The following is a 23,776-nucleotide window of genomic DNA, read 5'->3' as shown; positions in this document are numbered from 1 at the left end:
TGAGAGCTGCAGTCGTGGACGCTTTTATCACTTACGAGCTGGACTAGATGGAGGCCAGAGAGCGCATTGTAGGGACGAGCCCGTGTGGCTCTCCAGTGGGTAGGTACTGATTTATCCGGTCTCAGCTTCCATTTCTGGCTTTCAGAGCTGTGCTTTATAATAGGGGACCCTGGAATGGATGTTTCAGGCCTGTTTTTCAAGCTTACGGGATGCAAGGTAGAGATGCAAGGGCATGACGTGGACATCTTGAGGCTGCAGCGCAAGGGTTATTCATGCCTTGGGATACAGTTTGGGCTGAGGTGTGGGTTTGGAGCGGCTCCATGGTAGCATGTGGTGGTTCCTTGAAGACATTTCACTTGGAGATTCACTTTTTCCAGCTGATTCAGGTCCTCATGCGAGCCCATTTCTCGCCATGGTGACAGTGAAGCTCCTGAGGCTCTGTGTGATAACACTCCTGGTCCAGGCTAGAGGCTCTTAACGGGCTCTGAGCCCGGAGGGCCAGGGACTGTACAAACACAGGTTGTTCCCTTGAGATTAAACCCCAGCTAGACAAGCTGTTTGCAGTCTGTGGTCTGGCAGTGCTGAGTACACTGCTGTACAAAGCATTGGGCAAGCGGGTGAGGCACAGGCAGCATCCATCCCAGCTCCCCTGGAGTGTGTATCCTGGATCCTCACTTCCATCCTGCTCCAAAATCATCATGTCACCTTCACTTTGCTCCCTGAGACAGCCCCATTTTGTGCTCGGGGGAGAGGCAGCCTTTCTCACTGGAGACCTGCAGCACACCATGCTCTTTTTTTTCCTCTCCTGTCTTTTTTCTTTTTTTTTTCCTTCTCTCCTGGACACTTTACTTAGCTTCTTTCTTCCCTCTCATTTTCTCTACCATCAAATGAAAGCCATTCAGACCAAAACGGTTCAGTCTGCTCTTTGTGTCTGGAAAACAGAACACCAAAGACAGCTGGACCTACCCGAGATGGCCACGGCCGTGGCAACAGTGGCTCTTTGTTAGCGCTGTTGTCTCTGCCCCTATCTCCAGTGTCTGGGGCCCTGTCTCTTTAAAGCTTTAGTGTGCTGTGTCAAAGCCAACAGAGAGTTCAGCTTATTAATGGATTCGCTAGGTTAATATCCCAACAGTTTGGTGTGGTGTTTTTTTTTTTTTTTTTTTTTTCTCCCTTTCCACCAGCATAATTTAGAAAGAGGGGGAGGGGGGAGAGAAAGATAACCCAGACCCATTTCTGGGGAGGAGGGCACGGCATGGCTCATTGCTTTGGAGAAATGGAGCTGGAATGGTTGGTCGGGGCCACGAGAAGGTGGTGGCCCAGCCCTTCGCCTTCCTGTCTGTATGTACATCTCTCTCTATCTCCTTCTCCTGCGGGGTTCCCTGCATCAAAGCTTCTTCCAGTTCTTATGCTAATGAGGTGCATTAATGCTTAATGACTGTGAACAGGCTTGTTTAATTGCACCTATCTGAGCAGGAGGCACGTTGCTGTATAAGAGGGAACGACCATGTAAGCAGCTGCATGCCCTCCTGGACAGTCTTAATTACATGTAAAACTGATGTGATCTAAACCACCAGGCTGGTGATTAGTTTAGTGAGGCAGGTGGTACTTTGCAATTCAGTGCCTCAGAAACTCTAGAGCAAGTGAGATCAGATTCTTTCGTAGGCTATGGAGGATAAGGCAAGCCCTGATCATCCTTGAATTTGATGTTGGGTGGGGACAAGCACGGCATAGTAGATTAATTTAATTAATTTATTGCAGTTAGTTTGCAAAGACATTATCCGCCAGCGTCTGTGCAGAATACTGAGCAGTCCCATTAATGCAATGCTATTTTGCCTGTAAATCCTCTCCCCCCGCCCCTTACAGGAGGAATGAGCTGCGATGGTCTCAGCTTTCTGCAGCGTTATCTTGCGCTGGTTGAATGCAACTGATTGTCTGAACTACAAAGGGGCCCGGCTAATGCAAAGCCATCCCTATTGGCACCAGACCTAGATTAATGACTCTGCATGCATTGACTTGGCTCCAAACTGGATTTCCCTAAAGCAGCTCGCTGCTGTCTGCACTCCCATATCCCCTAGCTGGGCTGGGATTGTTGGGCTGGCGAGAGCCATGGAGCTGGGAGCTTGGGAGATCCAGGTGGGAAGGCTGTGGGTAAGGGGTGCACAGGTATGAAGGTGCCTGTTATCACCAGCCATCTGCTGCTCATCACCCAGCCTCGCTGCCTGGGGTTATTTGTTTTGCTTTTATTCACCTGAGAGGGGATTAAAAAAAAAACGTAAACCAGCCTTTATTAGAAATGGCTTTAGAAGGGGAGTAAACAAGATCCAGCAGGATTTTGGCGTTGGTTGTTCTCCCAGGATATGTATCTCCCAGCACACCTCTGCCCAAGTGGATGCTCACACCTTCCTCATCCCCACATTGGACTGTTCGCTGTCACCCCACTGGACCCTTCCCTATCCCCACACTGGACCATTCTCTCTCTCCACACCAGACCTTTCCCCATTTCCACACTGGACCATTTTCTGTTCCTCTCTGGACCATTCTGTGTTCCCTCGTTGGACCCTTCACCATCCCCACAGGGGACTCTTCCCCATCCTCACACCCGACCCTTTCCTGTCCCCCCACTGGGATCTCACCAGACCCTTCCCCTTCCCACACCAGACCCCTCCCTGTCCCCACACAGATCCCTCCCTGTCCCACACCGGATCCCTCCCTGTCCCCACACCAGGATCCCTCCCTGTCCCCACACGGATCCCTCCCTGTCCTCACACCGGATCCCTCCCTGTCCCCACACAGATCCCTCCCTGTCCCCACACTGGATCCCTCCCTGTCCCCACACCAGACCCCTCTCTGTCCCCACACAGATCCCTCCCTGTCCCCACACTGGACTCTTCCCTTGGCTCATCTCCCTCAGAGCCGTGCCATGAACTTGGATCTCCCCTCTCCCTGCCTGCCCGGGCCCCAGCTGAGGCTCTTCCTGACGTTACTCCCACAACAACCACTTCCTTCCCATCCCAGCACCCCAGCTCCACAACCGTCCCTGCCCAGCCCCTCACTATCTCCCTGATACCCCTGTCCTGCTCCTCTCCTTCCAGCCACCGCTGTTTATTTTGTGAAACAACTTGGAGACTGTTTCTCCTGGAGTGAAGCCGATGGCGGAGCTGCTGGGTGGGGGGGTCACTCAGCCTCCCACTTCCACCACAGAAGTTTCCTCTTGGTGTCCACAACACCTGTGGGGTTTTGGGGATAGAAACCCAGCGTGTGGGATGTGTTTTTAGCCAACAGGCCAGCACCAGCTGCCCCAAATGAAGTGTCCCCCCAAGCCCCTCATGGTTCAGGCTCATCAGGGAGGGAAGGCCTGGCCATGGTGGGCTTGGGGGGATGTGGTGGGAAGGCGGCAGGGCAGGAGCTGGGGAAGAGGCAGGTGAGGTGTGTGGTGGGGAATTAGAGTGCTGTGGTACCTTCCTCAGTGTCTTTCTCCCAGTGGGCACATTTCATGGTGGCAGAAGGCTCGGCTATGGCAGGGGCAGCAGCTGAGGAGACGGGGTGGCAGAAGGAAGGAGGCTTGAGATGGAGGCAGCTTTGAGGGGGAGAGCAGGGACCTGCTGGATTTTGGTGGGAGCTCTCCCTCCATGGGAGCTAGTCCTGCTCTGAGGGGCTGCAGCTGCCTGGCTCCCCATGGGAAGAGCAAGCAGCTCCACCGCCATCTGCCCTCCCCTCGCCCCCTCCATGCTGGCTGTCCCCCCATTGTCCCACCAAGACATTTTGCTGCACCAACACTTGGCCTTGCAACGGCCTCAGTGCAGATTTGGGGTGGAAAAGCAGACTTTTCTTCTCAAAAAATCCACCTCAAGCACAGCTCCATGGTGGTGGCACCAAGGCAGCCCCTCAGCATCGTGGTCTTGCTGCTGCCGGGGACTACCCAAGACCTCACTGCAGTGGCAGTGGCATGGCCACCCACAGTGCCACCCCTCTGAGTGGGACAAGCACCCTGAGACACGCCATCACTGTGAAATCAGGAGTGTTTTGCTCTCCTGAGGGATGCTGCAGAAACCGGTGCCACGTCAGGGTGCATCCCCTGCGGGGGGGTTCAGCCTTGCCTCGTCTGTGGGCGAAACACCCTCGCACTGAACCCCCAGCCTGAGCAAAACCTTTTTTTAGCACTCCCCTATTTGCCAAGCGTACTTCCTTTCTTTTGATTCTTACCACCTACATACAGTCTGACTGCAACGGCAAAAAAAAAAAAGAAAAAAAAAAGGGGGGGGAAAGAATTGCAACATTCAGTCGAAGGCTTTTCTGTCTAATGACGTTAAATTTATTAACCAAAACTCCAGCTGCACCAGGCTGGGATCTAATAATATTCAGGCTATGGAGACATCAAGTAGAAAGAAGCTTAAAGCCCTTTTTATTTCACAGTAAAACTGTCAGTAAATAACTGGATTGTCTTGAGACTGAGAAAATGGGGATTTATCTTCCTGAACATGAAAAGTGTGCTTATTTTTTTTATCAGCTTCAAAAAGCCCCAGCAACCTTGATTTTCCTTCCACACCGTTCTCAGCTGCTCTGCCAAGCCCCAAAACCACACAAATCAAGAGACAGGCTCTAAAGATATTTTTAATTAAATTAATTCCTTTTCCTTCCTTTCCCATTTCTCCCTTGTCCCCTCCTCCATCCTCTCTTTCTCTCTCCCTGTGTCCCCAGCTAATGACTTCTAAGCACTGTGACATTTCAGCACTGGCTGTCACTAACACCACACCTCCGTGCTGGTTATAAATTGGGCACAGAGACATAAAATTCCCTGCAGAAGGTCCCCATTTGATGATATTCTCCGAGGTAAACCTCCAATAGCTCCCTGTTTTCTTTAATAACGCTAATAGGCATAGATTAATTAAACTGTTATATTACTTCCTTCTTTCTACTAGCACCAGTTAGAAATCTTATTACCTGCTCCTCTCCGCTTGCCTTTTCCCCAAGGTGGTTATATTCCAACCAGTTACCAGGGTTTCTCAGAGCCTGTAGCACAAGGTGAAACGGCAGATCCAGCATTCTCTGGATCCTGCTCCCAGCCCTCGGTTCCCAAACCCCACCGACCTCGGCAGAGCCCGGGCGGGCGTAACCGGGGTCAGGATTAAGCCCAGTTTGTCTGAAGAGGTTCTGTCTTGAAAGCAACAGCAGGGCTATTGTTGAGTCTGGATGCCCCCTCTAAAAGGGACCACAGCTGTAGGAAAGGGAATTGTATACATCCATCAACTCCTCCAGGGCCTCAGGATGTATTAGTTAAGATTGTGGGATAGCATGTCTCGGCTCCACTGAAGGGCTCCTTTGAATGACATGTTGGATATACTGTTGCACATCTGGCTGCTGTATTATTGAATTGCTCTATGGTTGCATTTTCCAGACCACGGGAATGTGTTGGTTCAGGAGTGTAGGGGGGGAAAAGGATGAAGGGGACAACATGTGGGAAAATTAGAGGGATGCATCCCGCAGGGTGGGGTGGGTTTGGATGGAGCCGCGTGGTGGAGGCAGGGAGGGAGCGGGGGGAGCGAGGCAATGCTTTCACACAAAATGCCGTGTTGCCATTTGAAATCCACTCCAGAGCTTCCTGCTCTAATTAAATTTGTCACCATCGTTACTATAATGCCTGCCATTCCTCCGGTGCTTTTTGTTCTCTGGGATCCCAAAACATGACAGAGGCAAGGGCAGATCCTCTGTGTTTCCTCTGCGGGAGCTTTTTCAGAGCAGAGCAGGGAAAATGCAGCTGTGGGAGCTGCTTTGGGAGCACAGCCACTCCTGGTTTGGGGACACTGGAGTGAGGGACACTGAGCCTGAGGAGTCTGGGCAACTCTTGATGGCCTTTTCCAACGTTAATGATTCTATAAGGTGTCTCCTGGGACTGCTGATTTGCAGGAGCTTGGGTGAGTGCCCTGGGAATGCCTGTCAAACCCAGGAGTCCTTCTTGGGCTCTCACTTGGCTCATCCCGTTCTCAGCCCCTTTGGATCCCTCTGTCCCCACTGCCACCTATGCTCTTGGCACCACATGTGCCTGCTGGCCACGAGATGCTGGGTACGGCTGCTCTGCGCCGCACTGGGGCAGGAGGAATTCACTAATTACTCGCAGCTCTTAATATGGCCCCTGAACGCTGCCAGAGTGGCGTGAAGGGCTCAGAGCAGGAGACACAACCTGCTCCATCGTGTCTTCTGTGTCAGCTTGCAGCGAACTGAATGCAAAAAGGCTGTCTGAGCTGAAAACAGCAGAGCCCTTGGAAATTTAAAGGTGCAGAGCACAGAAAACAAAGGCGTTTACGCTGCTGAATATTCATCCTGGCGTCTGATCCTGCCAGGAGCAAAGCCTGCACAGCTCCCGTGAAAGCTGATGGGAGGGAACCTTGGTCTCAACCTCATCTTGGGCTCCAGCCCAAATCTGAGGGGGGAGAGCAAATTAGTCCTTAATGCACATATATCTTAGACTAAAACCTGATAAGGGAACTCTCCTATGTTAATTTACCTGAGTTATTTGCTATACTGATTGCTGAAGGTACTCTGATTAGCGCATGAAATATTTCTATACCTTCGGTCTGATTAACCCATATCTGCAAAATAAATATTTGTCTCATTATAGTTATGCGATCGTGCAATCAAAGACCCTATCATAATGGGAAAGGGGATTGAGTATCCGTGTGAAAAAGGCAGGGAATGGCGACACAGAACGAGCAGGTTGGAGAGCAGGGAGATGGGGAGCCGGGGCATGGCTGCAGGGGGAGGCTCAGTGGTCCCAGCCCCCGGCTGGAGGGGTTGAAATGCCGGGGAGGGCACGATTCTCCTCCCGTTTCACCGGTGCTAATTGGGACTAATTCCGTTTGACTCAGCAGCGTTGCGCCAGTCCCAGCGAGAGGAGGGTCAGACCTTGGGAATCACAGGGGTGAGTCCCAGCAGGCTCCCAGCCTCCAGCTTTTTTGAAACAGAAGCAGGGAGTTCCCGGCAGCGCGGTGCGTGTGCCAGTCTCCCAGACGAGCTCTTAAAATAGCCCAGCGCACCAGGCTGTGGCACCGGGGGAGAGCGCGGAGGATGAAGTGTTCCGTCTTCCTGGCCCAGATCCGGGGAGAGGAGGGGTTGGCAGCTCCCTGCCCAAGGCAAAGGTGCTTTACAGTGCCATTTGGGGACGAGGGCAGTTGTCACCCTTCAACCAGGTGGCAGGGAGCAAAGGAGTCGCCAGCCAGCAGTGCCGGCTCTGCTGAGCGTGCTGGACATCCTCCCTCAGCCATGGGAGCTGTAAGTCATCTGGAGGAGAGGATCCCCCCTCTGCTGTTACAGGGCTGTTTTGCATATGCTCCGTTAGGAAAAGAGGAGTTTTATTGTGGCTGTGCAGAAGAGCTAAGTCAAGAGGTTGCTTTATGGCTCGTGGATCCCAGTGTGGAGAGGCAGGCGTCCCAGATGCAGCATATAGCAAAGCCTGGCAGTGGCGTAGAGCACTGCTGCAGCGCAGAGCAGGGCTCAGAGAAAGAGCTGAAGTCATTTTTCTTCTAAGGGCAGGGGGTAGTGGGGAGGAAGTATGAAGGCAGCCCTGTTGCTAAGGAAATCTGCTCTTTGTACGGTCGTACATTTAGGTAATGCTAATGAAAGGCCATATAGTAGCGAGGTGCGGATGTCAGCACTGTGCACTCCTGGATATTTGATTAGCATTTCTTTGACTTTGCCTCCTCTAACAGAAATACCTGAGTACATGGATATTAGGAAAACAAAATCCCCCTTCTCCTCTGCCAAGAGCCCGGTGTTACGCAGAGAAACGAAAAGCCTTACCAAAATATGACACTCCATAATGAATGTGTGTTTTTTTTTCCCCCCGCACACACCCTGGAGAGGATGAGAGCAAACATGTGATGAGAACAGAAATAGTCACATCACTTAATGCATTGCTGGACGGTACCCAGCCGGCACAGCGATGAACCTGGCGTGAGACCCGAGAGCAGCAAACCAGCACAGCATCCCATTTAATGGCTGATGGCCCACAGATGTTTTAAACCTCTAGACTGCATCTCTCAGAGGTTTCCCTTTCGACTCGAGCATCACTGGGCAGCTTTTGGAAGCAGAGGCTGAGGATGCTGTATGCAGGGACCCAGCACATCTGCGGATTAGCTGGTGTGTGCATGTGTGTGTGTGTGTGGCATCCAAGCCCAGATCCGGTGATCTGGCTTAGGAAGCAGGAGAGGACCCTACAGAGCAGGAGCACCGTGCCCTGCTCTCAAGCATTGCTGGAAGAATGAGTCAGCCGTTTTCCTTCTCATGGGGGTCGAGTGGCTGTCCCTGTCTGAGTGTCACTAATGAAAGCACCCAGGAATGGAAGGGCTCTGTGCTTGCATGGCATGCTTGCAACAGTCTTGAAGACCAGCTGCTCTGCGTGAGACTTCCAGAGAGTGAGAGCGCTTGAATGAAGCCCTTATATCTTTCTCTCTTTTTCTTTTTTTTTTCCTTTTTTTTTTTTTTTTTTTTTTTTGCCACACAGTGCAGCGCGGGCTCTGTTCCTCCTCGCCTTTTGCTCTTACTCCCTGGGGCAGCCTGCTGTGTCTCAGAGGCATGAGGAGTGAGTCCTCCTGGGAGTGCTCCAGTTGGTGTGAGGAATGGCCCCTCAGGGGATAAATCCACCAGGGCCTGAGGTGGCAGAGGTGTCCTGAGCGTCTCTCCTCGATGACAGCAGCGCCTGGGATGGAGATTTGGAGGTTTGCACGCCTTCACTCCCTCCCTGCCAGCACCTGCCCCTCCCTTTCGCCGTTGTGCAACATCCCAAGGGCAATTACAGCAATGCTTACGTGGAGGAGTGATATTGGGAAAGTATTTAGTCATTTTAACTGTTCTGCTGGTGGCTCCCCTCCCTTAAGGTGGTTCCTATTTATTCTTTTCCCTCTCTAAGCAATTCCTCGCAACTCTCACTGCACCCTGTGGCCCAACGACCCTTTTGGTGTGTCCTTGGGTACTGAGGGCTCCTCTTGGCAAGGAGGAGTGGAAAAGCCACGTTCCTATCCGATAATACTTTTCCTTTCCTTTCCTCATCCCTCCCCTGCTTACTACAGTGATTTCAAAGCTTCCGCCCCTTGACAGTGATGCAGGAGGCGAGGCGGGGGGGATGATTTTGTAAGCAGAAGCAAGAGGCAAGAGTCTTGAAGAGCTTCTCCTGCTCTCAGAGGCTTCTGGACGCTTCTGTGTCTCCATCCCTGGAGTGATTTTCCCTGGGCCCAGTGTAAACAAGGCAATCCATTATGGCAGTTTGAGCGTTACTCCACAAACACGCTGCTGGTCCCTGCCCCCACCGCAGGCTCCCTCTGCTCCTGCTCCTCCTGCGCCCTGCAGGGAGCCTTGGTGTGGCACCGGGGTTATCCAGATGCTCATCCACACGTGGGAGTGACCTCTGAGCATCCGAGGGCGACCAAGGCTCCAGCAGGAGCTGGAGTGGAGCCTGAACAGCCCCACTGCTCATTCTGCAAAGCTGGGGAGTGTTCAGGGGAGTTCGGGGACACTGATGCACTCCCAGGAAGGGACATGGAAGAGTCGTGGGTATTGTTTATCCTACCAAGAGAGTGAGAAGAAGATCCCACAGTAAAAGGAGATAAGCTCACGTGCGCACAAGAGCAACACTAAAAAATACATGATTAAGGTTACAAAGTCAGGCACGGAGCGTGTAAGAAATCCTGGAATTAAGGACATCTGAGCAGCTTATGGCCGTGGAATGCCGTGCATTCATTAGGGGACAGCCTTAACTCTGGTCTCAAGGTGTTTCCTCTGCAGTGTCTCTGCCTCAGGGAGTGTGTGGGATGGCTGGAGCCTGGTTAAAAGCAGCTCAGTATCCAGTTTGTGACTGTCCCCCCAGTATTCTGTCTGCAGCCCCAGTGCCTCGTTGGCTGTGCATTGTGCAAATCCTGCTTAGGGGTTGAAATTGCTCCTTCTGGACTTCCTAACATACTAAGCCTGCTCTTGTCTCTGTCTTTTCCCTTCCTTGCCTGTGTCCCACCTCCATGCTACTTGGTGGCTGGCAAGGGGGGATAGCAGGATCTCCCTCACCAATAACCTTTTTGGGGTCTGGCTTTGCCCTGGGACCCTGGAGCAGGAAGGAATACACTCTGCAGCTCCAGGAGGGCTGATGCGAGTGCAGCCCACATGCTTCACACTGCCAGCATTTGATTTTCCATCTGTTTTTTGTTTTGGTTTAGTTAAAGGCAGAGAGGAGAGGTGGGTTTTGGTGTGAACCTCTCGTCTGTCTGCATGCAGTGTGTGGGACAAAGGCAGCTTAGCACGGAAAGCCCCAGAAGCACCCCAAGGAGTGGGCTGGGGGACTTAAAAGACATAGTTTCTCCTGAAGCTGTGGGAAAAGTGTATATTTAGGACAAGCAGCCTTGCAGCCTGCTGTATGTATTCACTGTCTGAGAGCAGAGCCAGCCAGAGCCTGGAGGGGACAGATGGAGGAATTAAGGGCATCTCAGCTGGGCAGCAGGACCAAGGGATGCTTGCAGGGGAGCTGGCTCCCACACCTGAACCACTTTGGAGACAAGGCTGGGAGTTACCAGAGCTTTTCTTAGCAAGAGAGCCCTCCACCGGAATAATGTGTTGTGGACATAAAAGGAGATCTGGAGAGGGAATATTTTCACTCTGGAAGCTGCTAAGGAACTTGCATTTAGCTGCTAGCAATCTGTTTCAAACTGAGTTCCTGTCCCAGGAAAGAGAAAGCAGAGCAGTCTCGCTGTGTGGACCGACTGTAAATTCTTTTCTGGCTTTGCTGGGGAAAAACAATGTGCTCTCAGTGAAAACCTCCCAGAAATCCAGGACGTGGGTATTTTATAAGTCAGCCCTTTGGAGAGAGCAGCTAAGGAGACCAGTCAAGTAGATTCCCCTGACTTTTATTTACTGGCAAGTCAGTGGAGTGGCTGGAGAAGGACGGAGATGCTGCTGCCCTCACAGACACGGGCAGGTCACAGTGACACACGTGTGACCACAGGAGAGAGACTGGGAAAGCATTCCTGAGAGAAGAGATTTGAAAGGGATATGTCTAGCAGAGCACAGAACTCAAAAAGTCATGGTGAAACTTTGCATTTAGATGCCTGCAGCAGCAGCCCGGGAAGCTTTCCACGAGGACCGATACATTTCCCGCCTCACGGCATTTGCTTAGAAAGAATTCATAAATATACCCACCACTACTAACCATCCTTTTCTGCTGGGAATTGCCATTAGCAGCTAAACTCAGTGTTTTACATATAAAAAGCACCGAGACTTAATTCTGTGCAATGCTTTCTTCAAAGTCTTTGTAGGAGAGACAGCTCCAAGCTGGATTTGGTCTGAGTTACAGCGAGGTGTTGGGAAGCAGGGATTGTATAGGTGCAGGATGTGTGATGGCAACACCCAGGAGGTGCACGTGGTGCAAGATGAGATGTCATGAAGGATGGGGTGCATGACCCTGAGAGGGACCTGTCAGACCTGTGAGTTGCTGCACATGGACGCAGCTTCCATCAAACGTGCACAAATGACACTCACTGGGAGACCGAAAATGGACGGATTTTCCTGGACATATCAAGAATCCTGGAATCACAGAATGGTTTGGGTTGGAAGGGACTTTAAAGATCATCTCATTCAACCCCCCTGCCATGGGCAAGGACACCTTCCACTATCCCAGGTGGTTCCAAGCCCCATTCAGCTTGAACACTTCCAGGGATGGAGCAGCCACAGCTGCTCTGGGCAACCTGTGCCAGGGCCTCACCACCCTCACAGGGAAGAATTTCTTCCTAATATCTAATCTAACCCTGCCCTCTGGCAGTTAAGAAGCACGAGAAGCACATCCCTGACTCTAATTATCCCATCACATTGCAAATCCCTGCTGCAGCACCGGGGGCTGTGTGAGATGTTCAGCCTTTTGGATAGGGAGGGAGATTCCTGTTCCCTCAGCCGCTTTCACAGCAGGAGCTGGACTTTCCCAGCCAAGGTTGTACCCCTGCTGAAAGGAGCCTGGAGTGAAGGTCCCCATGGAGCTGCTTGTTTGGAAGGGAGATGCAGTCTCATGCTCTGGTCTGCGGAGGAGTTACCAAACACAGGGAATTAGGATGGGATTTCAGTGGAAGCAGATTATCCCGTTTCTCTCTGAGCACATTTCTGCCTCTGAATCAGCACATGACAGGCAGGGCAGCCGGGGCAGCCAGCAGGGCAGCTCCCATGCATGCCAGAGGGGACTGAGCCCGGGTCAGGGAGGGTTCCCTGTGTTCCCAGCGTGGCTGGAGCAGGAGCTGGGATGGCAGGAGAGGGATGGAGGGGGAGCAGACGGCGGGCATGGTGCTGGAGGGGCGGCACAAAGCGCTGTCAGAACAGCAGGGACTCGCGCTGGCGACGGCTGCAAATGGAGATGGAAAAGGCTGGAAAGGAAAGGACTCAACACAGCTGGTCCCCTTCAGCTTTGATCTTGAAAGCACAGGGGTGTTGGCCACAGAGAAGGAGAGGGGAAGAAGGGGGATGACTCATAAAAATATTGGTGTTTCCATGAAGATGCTGTTACCTGAGGACAGGAAGGAGGAGGGACCTTCCCTGCAAATGTGGAGGGAGCTGGAAGAAAAAGTCCCCCTTGTGTAGAAATTTCCAGCCTGCTTAGGAACATGGAGCTGTTTGCTCTGGAGCCAGCGGCTTGGTTGTTTGCTGGGAATTGCTGGTTTTGTGCAGAGCAGAAGGTGGTTTGTGTGCTTGTTGCTTCAGGGCAGAAAAAAAAGACAAATAAAGGAAAAGCTGGTTTTCTTGGAGGCCTGCGTGGTTGGAGAGCTCTCCTTCCTGCTGCTGGGTGAGGGTTCAAAGGGGATGATCCCACCCCTGGTAGCTGGGGAGAAGTCAAACACTCCCCAGGATCTTCAGTCTGACACTCTGGCCACAGGGAGGGCTGAGGTTTGATCTTCCTGGCCGCCACAGGGATTGTGCTGGGGAGAGGGTTGTAGTTTACTCACAGGAATGTAGATTTGCTCCATGTACCCATCCCTTCCGCTCACAAGTGACAGAGGTGGCTTGTCCTGCACAGGAGGACACGAGAAGGACGGATGGACCCAGGTGATGCCAGCTCTGTACCAAAGCAAGCTCAAACTTTCTCTGCCCCCTCCATGAGCCCTTGGGGGATTCCAGCTCACAGAAGCCATACATGCAGCGTTGGACCAGCTGTAATTTTTATCCTGGAGGCAAAAATCACTGGAAATAATGCTTCATCACTCTGAAGGTCCTGACACCACCCTTAACCACCACATCACGAACCTCCTGTCGCAATTGTGATCTGCGTATGTGTCAAATCTTGCCTCGCAGATAAAAGCTGCTCCGCAGGCACCTTTTGTACTCAAATACGGAGCCTTTAAAATGTGAAAGAAACAACAAAATGTAGGACGCCACACAAAGCTGACCCACTGGGGACTGGGGGGGGGGAGAAAAACCCGCAAGAAGGAGGGCTTGACACACAAAAATTGTTTTGTTAACAAAGCATCATTGTTCCACTCTGAATCGGTTTGACTGGAGTGGTAGAAACACCCCATCTGGAGACAGATGGAGAGTTTTCTGGCTAAAGAGACGGGAGGAGGGCCGGCTGACAGCCCAGCAGATAGCATTGTCTGCTGCTACCTTGGCAATGGAGAGGAGAAAGGGCGGGTGGCAGATGAGGCGTCCCCTGTGCCACCTGCCCAGCACGCTGCATCCCTCTGCACAGGGAGGTGTGTGCCCAGGCTGGCTGCTCACACCTCAGGATAATCCTCCCTCGTCTTTTGGGGCTGGTTGGGTGCTCATGGGGACCAGCCAGGTGTCTGGGGAGGCTGCAAGCCACTGAGGTCCCCTCCAAGGCTCTCTTGGTGAGATGGTCCTGCTCCAGTTGTGTGCTGTGCCAGGCTTTGGTGTGGTGTGGGTTTAGCAGCTCTGGGGGACCAAAGTGCAAATCTCATCCCAGTGTGAAGGCTTGCTCCTGCTCTTGCATGGGTTTTGCCACTAAATTCCAGGATAGCAGGGTTTGGGATGATGCTGAATGGAAACTAGCATTGGTCAGAGGTGCAGGGAGTGAAACTGGTGGGAGCGGCAAGAGTTGATGCAATGCCAAAACACTCAGGGATGGGTCATGTGTGAGGTTCTCAGGTTGACCCAGCAGGCCTGCAGGATGCCTGAGGGTTCTTGGAATTGTCCTGGCCACCTTGCTGAGGTTGGGAATGAGCGAGGAAAAATCTGTGTTGAATGCCCAGGGCCTTTGAGCTACAGCACAGGCTAAACGTGAGGTGCTTTATGGCATCAGGCTTTGCTGGCACAGTGTCTGCTCTGCTCCTGAGAGCTCACCAACAGCCCCTGCTCCCTCTGCTGCCTTCCATGCCTGATGGGAAACTCCAGGGTGGGTAATGCTCCTGCCAGAGCTTTGAGGGATCGTATCCTGCCCACCCTATCTGAATTCCTGATGACTTGCTAATTGCTTGACATACTCTACTTGCAATGCAAGAGACAGGCTCACGTCATCCTCTGTGGTTTGCCAGGGGAGAGTGTGAACCTCTTTTTGACTTGCCTTGAAATAGATGAAAAAGAATAGAGCTCGATATGATTAATGTGAAAACTTCAGCTTGGTTTCCTGCCTTGGCATCTGGGCTTTGGTCTTCTTAGCATCACCGTGCCTTGTTTTTTGAGGAATGGCTGCACGTGGGAGCATCTGAGAGCTGATGGTGCTGGCTGTGCTGTGGTGGTCTGGGGGCTCCTCTGCAAGGTCTGTCCATAATCCCCAGCTGCTGGAGACATTCCAGGTTTGTGCAGCAGTCACGGAAGGATTCAGGTGGTTGCCTCGAGGCACTGCTGAGATAATACCTCAAGGGGCTCCTATTCAAACCCACTGGGGCCTTTACAGTTGTGTGGTGGAAATCTATTCAAATGCACCATGGCTTTTTGGGGAGCCAGATGAGCAGCCCAGCTTGGCCACTGGCTGTGGGCAGGTGGTCACCCATGCAGAGTGGACTAGCACAGCTTTGATACACCGTGCAAAAAATGTTGAAGGATTAAAGGAAAAGGTGGATTTGATCTTTGAGCCTCGAGGCTGCAGATGCACCAGCGTGGTGGTGGCAAGGGGTGTCCTGGTGCCCTGGTGTCCCCTGACACATCCAGAGTGCTCCAATGGGCTTGCAGAGCTGGGTTCAATTTTGGCTTTCCTGCCTCGCTTGCTGGGTTTATCTTCTGTGTGCCCTGCTCTGGGATGGATCCCACCTGATCCGAGCAGTGCTGAGCTGGTCCAGGGGGACGTGGCGCAGGGAGGAGTGTGAGGGTGACAGGAAAGTCTGTGTCACATCCTGCTGTTCAGTGCATGGAGTCCCCAGGTGTTTGCATCCATTGTGGCACCACAGGTGACTTTGGGATGAAGTGGCCTCAGGGGGGAGAAGTGAATGGGGTCACAGAATGCAAGATGGAGTAGAACAGGATGGATCCATTCACCTGAGCTCTGCTACAGTGTGTTGTGGTTTTCCCAGAGGGAAAAGACCTGGACTTGTGAGAAGTGAAATCCTTGGACAGCCATCCCCTGCTTTTGCAGCCATTTGCCTGCCCTGGGCTGCTGGGGACACCATTCCTACAGCCTGCTCCAAAAAAACATCCTTTTGCAGTCTCGGATTTTGGCCCTGCTGCTGCACCAGCTGCACCGTGCTGGCAGGAGGGGAGAGGAGAGGAGAGGGAAGGTGAGGCAGGGCGGGCAGCTCGGTTTGTGCCGGCTGCTGTCACTGCACAGCGCCCTTGATGTGGCAGTGGGTGCCAGGAGCCAGCCGGGGCATGGATCCCGCTGCTGGGCACTGCCTGCCCTGGAAGGAGGAGACAGGGTCTGGATTGCCCGTGATGCATCAAAGCACCCAGGAGTGAGGTGTGACCCTGCCTGGCAGCAGGTCAGGGTGCTGTTCTCCTTGCCCTGCCGCTGGGAAAGCAGAGTGCATCCCTGGGGAAGTGCCATCTGCCCCATCGCGCTGTCGTGCGCAGCGTGGAATCTTTCACCTTGCTTTTCCCCCTGTGCAGAGAGGGGACGCAAATTCGCATGCGAGCTCTCCCGGGAAGCGGAGGGGATGGATTCACCTTGCTGGGAGGCGAGGGAGTCACTGGGAAAGAGGTGCTGGAAGGAGCGCAGAGCGGATTAATCTGCAGCGACTCGGCTGTCGCCAGTCCCCGGTGCGAAGGCGCCCGGGGAGCTCCGGGTGCATTGGGGCGGCGTTGTGCTGCTCTCTCTGCCTCCCAAACGCCTCCTGCGCCGGGCTCTGTGAATCAGCATTTCTGCAGTCGGAACAAGACAGCGGGGAAAGGCAGGAGGATGTCAGGGCACGGGGAGCCTGGCGGGGAGGAGGATGGCGGGGGGGACCTCATTAAAAAGGGGCAGCCTGTGAGTTGGGGGTGGTCTCATGCCGCGGCTCCGCAATCTGCTCCCTCCAGGTTTTGGCTCATTACCGCCCTACACCCCTCGTGCTCGGTGCCGAGGTAAACAAGCGCTGGGAGCGATGCCTCCCCTTCCCACCCGGGGGAATGTGACAAGCTGGCACTGGGAGAAGGCTTGAAAGCGATGTGATCCTCCGCAGCTCCTGAGCCGGGGAACCTGGGGAGATCCAGTTACAGCAGCGGGGTTAGAACAAAAGAGATTTGCCTCCGGGATCAATTCCTCTCCATTTTCCGGGCTGTGCACGTGTGTGTGCCTGGAACGGCCCGGCTGAGCACCAGGGCTCTGACGCTCCGGAATGCTTCTTTTTCCCAAAACAGAGAGAGCAGGGTAATCCCCTGGGACAGGCCTAGAAATAGCAAGGCCAGGCCAGGCTTTGCAATGCTTGGAAAATCAGGAGCCAAGCTGGGCAGCTGGCGGTTTCTGGATCTCCTTTGCTCTGCCAAGGGCTGAGCTCTGGGTTGGGATGTGAAACCACCCCATGGTTTACTCCCAAGGCATTTCCAGGTGATGCCTCCTCCTCTCCATCTTAAGGTTGGCCAGTGAGCAAAACCCCAATCCCTCAAAAGCCTTTTCTGCCCCATTATGGCTGCGCCAACACCGCATTATCCGAGATGCCTTTAACCCACAGCCGTGGTGGGGCTGGGGGGATCATGAGCCTTTCACGTGTGCTGCAGAACCAGCTCAAGGAGTCAGCAGGATCCTGCACCCTGGGATGCTTGTCGCTCGTTTGGGGGGGGTTGGGTGGCTTATTTGGGGGTGGGGTGTTTTTGGCATATTGCCTTCTCCCAAATGCCACCGGGGATGAGCCATGGAGAGCACAGATGTGCATCCCGAGCATACCACAACAAGGTTCCTGATTTAAGGACTGTGATTAACCTCTTTCCGACAGTTGCTAACCAGGTGCAGGATTGTAACAGGAAGAGGAGAAAGCTCAGTGAAAACAGCCACTTTTCCTCTGTCACCTGGAAATGCACACGGATGCCATTTTCTGCCTGGAAATCAGGCAGATTTTAGGGTTTGTAATGGGTGCAGGGACACCCTGTTTGTGGCAGTACTGACCTGTGTCTGCTCCCCAGAGCCTGCCTCTTCCTTTCCTGCTTGGCATCCCACAAACAAGGCATCGATGGAGTGTGAATCCAGCATAGGGCATGCTGGTGTGTGGGATCATGGGCCACTTGGGGCTATGCATGCAGGGTTGCTAACAGGAAACTGGGCAGAAAATCACCTGCATTTGCCCACTCAATTTTCCAGATACCCTTTGGAAAGCTGGGTATCCAGAGGAGAAGTGGTATTTCACAGTTAGGCATGAAAAGGGGAACCATTGCAGCTTGTGTTTTGCAGGCAAGAGTTAAACCAGGAGCTGCCAAAGTTGCTCATTTTCAGGAAATCTGGTATCCGTGGGATTCAGGGCTCCTCTGGCCAGGACTACAAAAGCTGGAGAGGGACTCTTTCCAAGGGCATGGAGTGACAGGACAAGGGGGAATGGCTTCACATTGACAGTGGGCAGGGATGAATTGGATATGAGAGAGAAAATCTTCCCTGTGAGGGTGCTAAGGCACTGGCACAGAGAAACTGTGAATGCCCCATCCCTGGACATGTCCAAGGCCAGGTTAGAAGGGGCTTGGAGCAACCTGGGATAGTGGAAGGTGTCCCTGCCCATGGCAGGGGGTTGGAACAAGATGGGCTTTAAGGTCCCTTCCAACCCAAACCATTTTGGGATTCCATGACTGTCGCTGGCCTCCCAGGTCTGGGTTTCACGTGTGTCACTCATAACTGCTGTATTTCATCCCAAATACCCCTCTGGCACCATGGTGGCTTTCAGATCAGCTTTGGAACTCCCTGTGCTGTGGTGTGTGTTCGTGGATCACTTCCTGCACTGTGTTTTTTGGAGAGCCACACTCTTACTGCTTTTCCAGCCCCTGGCTGGATGGTTTCAGGGCCCCCTCATTGTACCTCCTCCCCTTTCCATCTCCCCATCTCTTAACTGCAAATCCCTGTATTTCTTCACAAAGAAGAGGCTGCAGTCTGTGTTTCACACTGGGGCTTCAAAGACTTTGCAGAGTCAAGAGCTGTTCCACGAGGGAACAGCAGGGAGAGAGAGGGATGGGGGCCTGGGCAAGAGGGCACCCCCTAAAGTGGGTGAGTAGAATATAGGTTTGGGAAATCTGAAGAGACAGAAAAATTTATTAAAAACAATTAATAGCTGCTCCAACCAAGGATTTAACCTGAAACCAAAACCTTAGGGAGGGAGGAAATTAAGTGGTGTACGATTTATTTTATTGCTTAATTTTTTTTTTAATTTTATTTTTTTTTTTAGTATGATATGCTAAATGCAAATAAGCATTTGTACCAAGCAGGAGAGGGAGGGGATGGAAGACATGCCGGGAAAAGTGAGTGGGATCTAGGTTTTGCATCGTTCACTGAATTACTGGCAGGTCTTTTGTAACATCTGTTAAAAATAAAACAAACATTCATTTCCATTTCTCGCTGCCTGAGATGGCTCCTGCAAAAAAATTTCAACCTGTCCAGGAATTCGTCTTGAAAGTTGCCCTCCCTCTCCTCACGCCTCCTCCAGGGGAGATTTCCTTCCTGGACTTCCCAGGGGCTCCATTAGCCCCACATTAAAGCCTTTCTACTTTGCTCTAAAACTCTCCATCGAAGTAAAAGGAATTCTAATAAACCACTGGGAAGACTCTGCTATTCACTCTTTCCATGGAAACACGGCGCTGCCTTGGAGCAGAGCTCCTCTCGATGGAGCCTGGGTCACGGCAGGAGGAGACCAAGGAGGGATGCAGAGATGGTTTCCATTATAAGAGATCTTTTGAGAGAAATAATCGCTGCTCTCCCACCAAGGAAAGCCTTGGGGATGTCAGGGGCCTCGGCGCGGCGCGGGAGCGGGGCCGGCCCCAGAGGGGGTGGTGGTGGGAAGTGGGATCTGCTGGGCACTGAGAAACTCATTAAAACATCTGATTAGTGGAAATCAAGGCACCCAGGACTGATTCCTCCCTCTCAGCGGCAGGGATGAGTCCAGGAGGGTGGATGGACCCGTGATGCAGGAAGAGGCTGCACAAGGGGGCTCAAGGATGGGGATGTGGGGTACGGGGAGGGCACGGGGTCACGGGAGGACACTGGTGGCTCCACACCCAAGGCTGTGCTGCACAGACCAAACATCACACCGCAAAAATACATTTTTCAAGGCCAAAAAAAGCCTGTTTGCTCTGGGAGGGGATTTCTGGCTGTTCCCTGGGTCCCAAACGGGAGCTGGACAAGGAGGTCAGTGGATGGATCCCTACCTAAAGCCACTGTCCTATAATTAATTTCCAGCCTCCTCGCAGGCACAGTCATCCTGAGTGTTGCTGTTCTGACACCGTGCTGCAAGATGAAGGATTTTATTTTTTTTTTTAAGCGTGAGGAAGCTCGTTAGAAATAGCCCGAAGGGCAAAGTTAGGAAATGAAAATCCATCGGATCCGCTCGGAGCCGATGCACAGAGCTTGATGAGAGCTGGGGCAGGGCTGCTGCTCCTGCCTGTGAGGAGCCACCACATGTGTGGGGTGTGTGGCACCTGGGCAGGGGACAAAAACCATCCATTGGTGTGGTTGGGAGTGGGGCTGAGGGAAAATCTGCCAGGAAGAGGGATGAAAGAAAGATAAATGAAAAAGAGCCAGCTTAGAGCATCCTGTGTAGGTACTGGGGAGGTCCTTGGACCCCGGGTTGGCCACTCATGTCAGGGCTGGATGAGGAGGCTGGTGGGAAAAGCTCAGTTTTCTCAGGATGCCTTATCATTTAGGTCAAAGTGGTGAGACACCGAGGGAGCCAGAGTGCCTTTGTTTTAGCAGCTCCAGAAATAACATTGCTATGAGTCATTATTGTTTAGCCTCTCCAGGGCAGGAGGTGCAGGGTTATGTCCAGGGAAGCCTCCAACTTTGATCAGCAAGGTGAGCCCTGCTCTCCTGGCAGGGAAGGTGGGAAGAGGCTTTTTGATGCTGGTTGTGCTGTTTTGTGGTAGCTCAGGGTGAGATCTGCTCCAGGATGCTCTGGATCTGGATTTTATCAAGGGCATGGAAACTTTTCCATCTGCATAACTGAGCAGCAGCATCCTCTGTGAGCTGGGAGGTTTTAATGAGTGAAGTTAATTGGTGTTATAGGTGGTGGTCTCCCACCCAGGCAGTGGTTTGGCTTAGATAGACATGACCGTGTCATGCAAACAGAGGTGACGTGGGTGTTGACACCTCAGAAATGCTGAGAAGTCATGAAATCAGCCTTTTTGAACCCGTAAATCGTAGGTGCAGAACTTTAAAGGTTCCAGAAAAAGAAAAAGTGTTTAATAACCAAAGTGTTTGGTGGTGATTTAATTTGCATATGGGGCTCCCTGGGGCTTGTGGTTTCAACCTTTCACCCCACCACAGTGAGGTCAGGGTTGGAGGAGAGCGGGGCTGAGATCTTCCTGAAATCACAGGACTCCTGGAGCTGGGGATTTCAAACATACCAGAGCTGGGAAATAACATGGACAGACCAGATTGTTGAATTTATTGGATTGTAGTGTAAAAATAACAAATCCTTTAGTCTTCTGTCAATCCCAGAGGAGAAGCTGGGGGTGATGTCCTTTGGGTCCATCCCACCTTGGCTTTACTAGGGTGGCAGTCGCGGCTTGTGATGCCAAACGGTGCCAGGCTCTTGTGTGTGAAGGGCAGGGCAGATTGGTGATTACAGGGAATAACACCAAGTCCCTGGAGAGCCATGAGGTCCCAGCTTGATTTACCATCCTGCAGAGGCATGTGTGAAGCTGGAGGTGGCTGGGAGCATATTGTGGTGTATTACCTACAAACGGCCAGACTGGGTCTGCCATGGGGATGGGGATGAGGATGAGGATGGGGTGGGGAGGAAAACGACAGGGGAGATGAGAACAAGCAGTCTGCTTCTGCAGGTGCTGTGTGTCCCCTTGTGAGGTTTGGTCTGGTTTGCAGCTTGATGGCTCCTATCTCGAGTAATTAACAGGGAAAAGAGAGGGCCTGGTTATCCATCCTTCAAGAGCAAGGGGTTGAATTGAAAGGCAGCGCCTTGGAAGTGGATCAAATAGCTCTCCAGCCCCCCGCGTACGGCTCGGAAACTTGCTGCCGTGCTGCGTTATCAAGGTGAACAGCTTTAGTTCAATTAACGAGAGGCTCAGAGCGGAGCCGTGGGAGGAGGCAGGGCTGGGCGTTTGCGCCCTTCGGGGCAGCAGCCGGGGCGCGGAGCCGCGATCCCGGCACGGCACGGCACGGGTGGCCCGCTGGGCCAGGGCCACCACAGCTCTGCGTCCCTTGGCCAGGGGAACCGGCTCCCCCTCCTCGCCTCTGCGACGGGTTTTATTTACCCCTTGGGAAAAAAAAATCGGGGGGTGTGTGTGTGTGTGTGTGGAAGGGTCGCTCTTTGTTAGCACCTCCCTTTCCCACTCCTGCTAATAATAAACCTCCCCAAAATCAATCGCTGCCAGCGATGAGTTGCCACCCGCTCACCGTGCACCTCAATCCCCGCAGATGATGGTGCTGGGAGCCAGCGCGCTTGGATTTTTTCCTGCCGGTCGCTGCCTGGGCTGCAGCTGGCTCCGGCACGCAGAAAGCTGCAGGTGTGATTTGTTCATTTGCCTCCACCTCCCCCCTCTTCCCCCCCGCGCTGCCTCCCTCCTGCTCCGCTTCCCCGCCGAGCCCACCTAGCGCATCCCACCCGGCTCATCGCGGCGGCCAGACCCGCATCCCACCCTGCGCCGACTCCGGCATCTCCCCGGTGCAGTGCTGGCGGAGGGTTGGGATGGCTGGGGCTGGAGAGTGTGTGTGTGCGTGGAGGGGAGAGGAGGGGGGGTTAATACTGATCCTACGAGGTTGGAAGAGGGAGAAAAAAAAAATATCAAAACTATAAAGAAGGCAGCAGCCTCCTCCTTTTCCCTCTCCCCCGCTCCAGAGGATTAAGCCTACAAAAAAAAAAAAGAAAAAAGAAAAAAAAAAAAGAGAGAGAGAGGAAAAAAAAAATGTCTGCAGCTTTCTGTTGACCCTGCATGATGGCATTTTTGCGCTCTGTGTGCTGCCTCTGCTGATTGCTATTCCTGGCACAAACACACACACACACACGCGCGCACACACACACACCACACACACACACACACACACATACACACGCAGCCCCAGCACGGCTCACACGGGCACGGCGAGCCCACTCCAAAATACAAAAAAAAAAAAAAAAAATCCAACCAAAAAAAAAAAACCAAACAAAAAAAAAAAACCCAACCCAAACCGGTGCCGCTCGGTGTCCCTGGCCACCCTGGTCTCTGTCGGGAGAGCTGCCAGCACCCGCTGCCGCTCGCCCTCTCCTCCACCCCACTTCTCACCTCGGTCCCCAGCTCCAGCGAGCACTTTCTGCCGGAGCCGCCCGCAGCCAGAGCCCTCCACCACTCCTACCGCTGGCATTACATTTTCAGGCTGGATGCTATAGGGCCGTTTCTAATTACCTTATATCCCCTAGTGGTCTATGAATAATGGTTAGTGAAGGAGCTCAGAAGGGCTGCTGAGAAGGGAAGCAAAAAAAAAAAAAAAAAAAAAAAAAAAGGGAGAATTGTGCTATTTCTCACATTTTTTTTTCTAAGGATCTAATCTGGCTACTGTGCTCTGGAAGAGGAGGAGAGCGAGCCAGCAGGAGAGAGAGGAGAGAGCGAGGACCATCGCAGGTATTGTTGCAAGCTACATCTTTGTGCTTTTTTTTTTTTTTTTCCTTTTTTTCCTTCTTTTTTTTTTTTTTTTTTTCCTTGAAGCCGCAGCAGAATTGGAAGGGAGGGCGTGAGTGGTGGGGGGGGGGGGGGGGGGCGGGCGAGGGTGTGCGGACTGAGCTTTTTCCGGATTTATTTTTCTCTTGTGCAACTCGTGTGCTGCTGCGATTGAATGGATGCACGGCGCCGGCATCGCGGAGTTTGGGGAGGGAGGGGGATTATACGTGCCGTGTGTGTGTGTTGTGTGTGTGTTGTGTGTGTGTTGTGTGTGTGTTGTGTGTGTGTCCTATTTGCAGCAGCAACGGAGGAGCCGGGGGGGGCGTGTGTGTGGGTGGGGGGGGGGGGTTGTTTTTGCTTTTCTGGAAGTAATAAAGAAATTTGCAACCGGTCCAAAACCCCTCCTGACTTGCCGATTGATGGGTGCCTGAACAAAGATGCAGCTGAGACTTGGAAATGTTTGTGCGTGGAAGGGGGTGGATTTCGTTTTGCTTGTCCTGAATCCCTACTTTTGCAAAGTTAAAATAATAATGGGCACGGGGCTGCGAAAGCCTCTGCGGAGGGAAGCCTTCCCGGGGAGGCTGATTTAATTGAGGAGTTATGGATGTGCATGGTTTTATACTTC

At 52.7% G+C, this 23,776-nt stretch overlaps 1 protein-coding gene and 1 long non-coding RNA gene across 3 annotated transcripts in view; one reads left to right on the top strand and one right to left on the bottom strand.

The window, feature by feature from the left end:
* RAI1 (retinoic acid induced 1) overlaps positions 1-23,776 on the top strand; it is a 74,513-nt gene that overhangs the window by 12,217 nt on the left and 38,520 nt on the right. Inside the window, exons 1-2 of one of the 2 annotated variants that reach the window (XM_036392232.2) lie at positions 21,348-22,929; positions 23,035-23,115. The gene's annotated coding sequence lies outside the window, so the exon portion shown is untranslated. Of the gene's footprint in view, positions 1-21,347; positions 22,930-23,034; positions 23,116-23,776 lie in introns of those variants that run through there. The other variant, XM_036392231.2, reaches the window with a different exon arrangement.
* On the bottom strand, positions 20,925-22,952 carry LOC118692424 (uncharacterized). The gene is made up of 2 exons (XR_004981147.2): positions 22,780-22,952; positions 20,925-21,181 (listed from the first exon to the last, which is right to left on the bottom strand). It is a non-coding gene; the product is annotated as an uncharacterized LOC118692424 (long non-coding RNA).

Source organism: Molothrus ater, chromosome 16 (assembly GCF_012460135.2).
Source record: "Molothrus ater isolate BHLD 08-10-18 breed brown headed cowbird chromosome 16, BPBGC_Mater_1.1, whole genome shotgun sequence".
NCBI classification, from domain to species: Eukaryota; Metazoa; Chordata; class Aves; order Passeriformes; family Icteridae; genus Molothrus; species Molothrus ater.
Note: the sequence above shows the minus strand (reverse complement) of the source record. Positions and strands in the feature narration are given on the sequence as shown.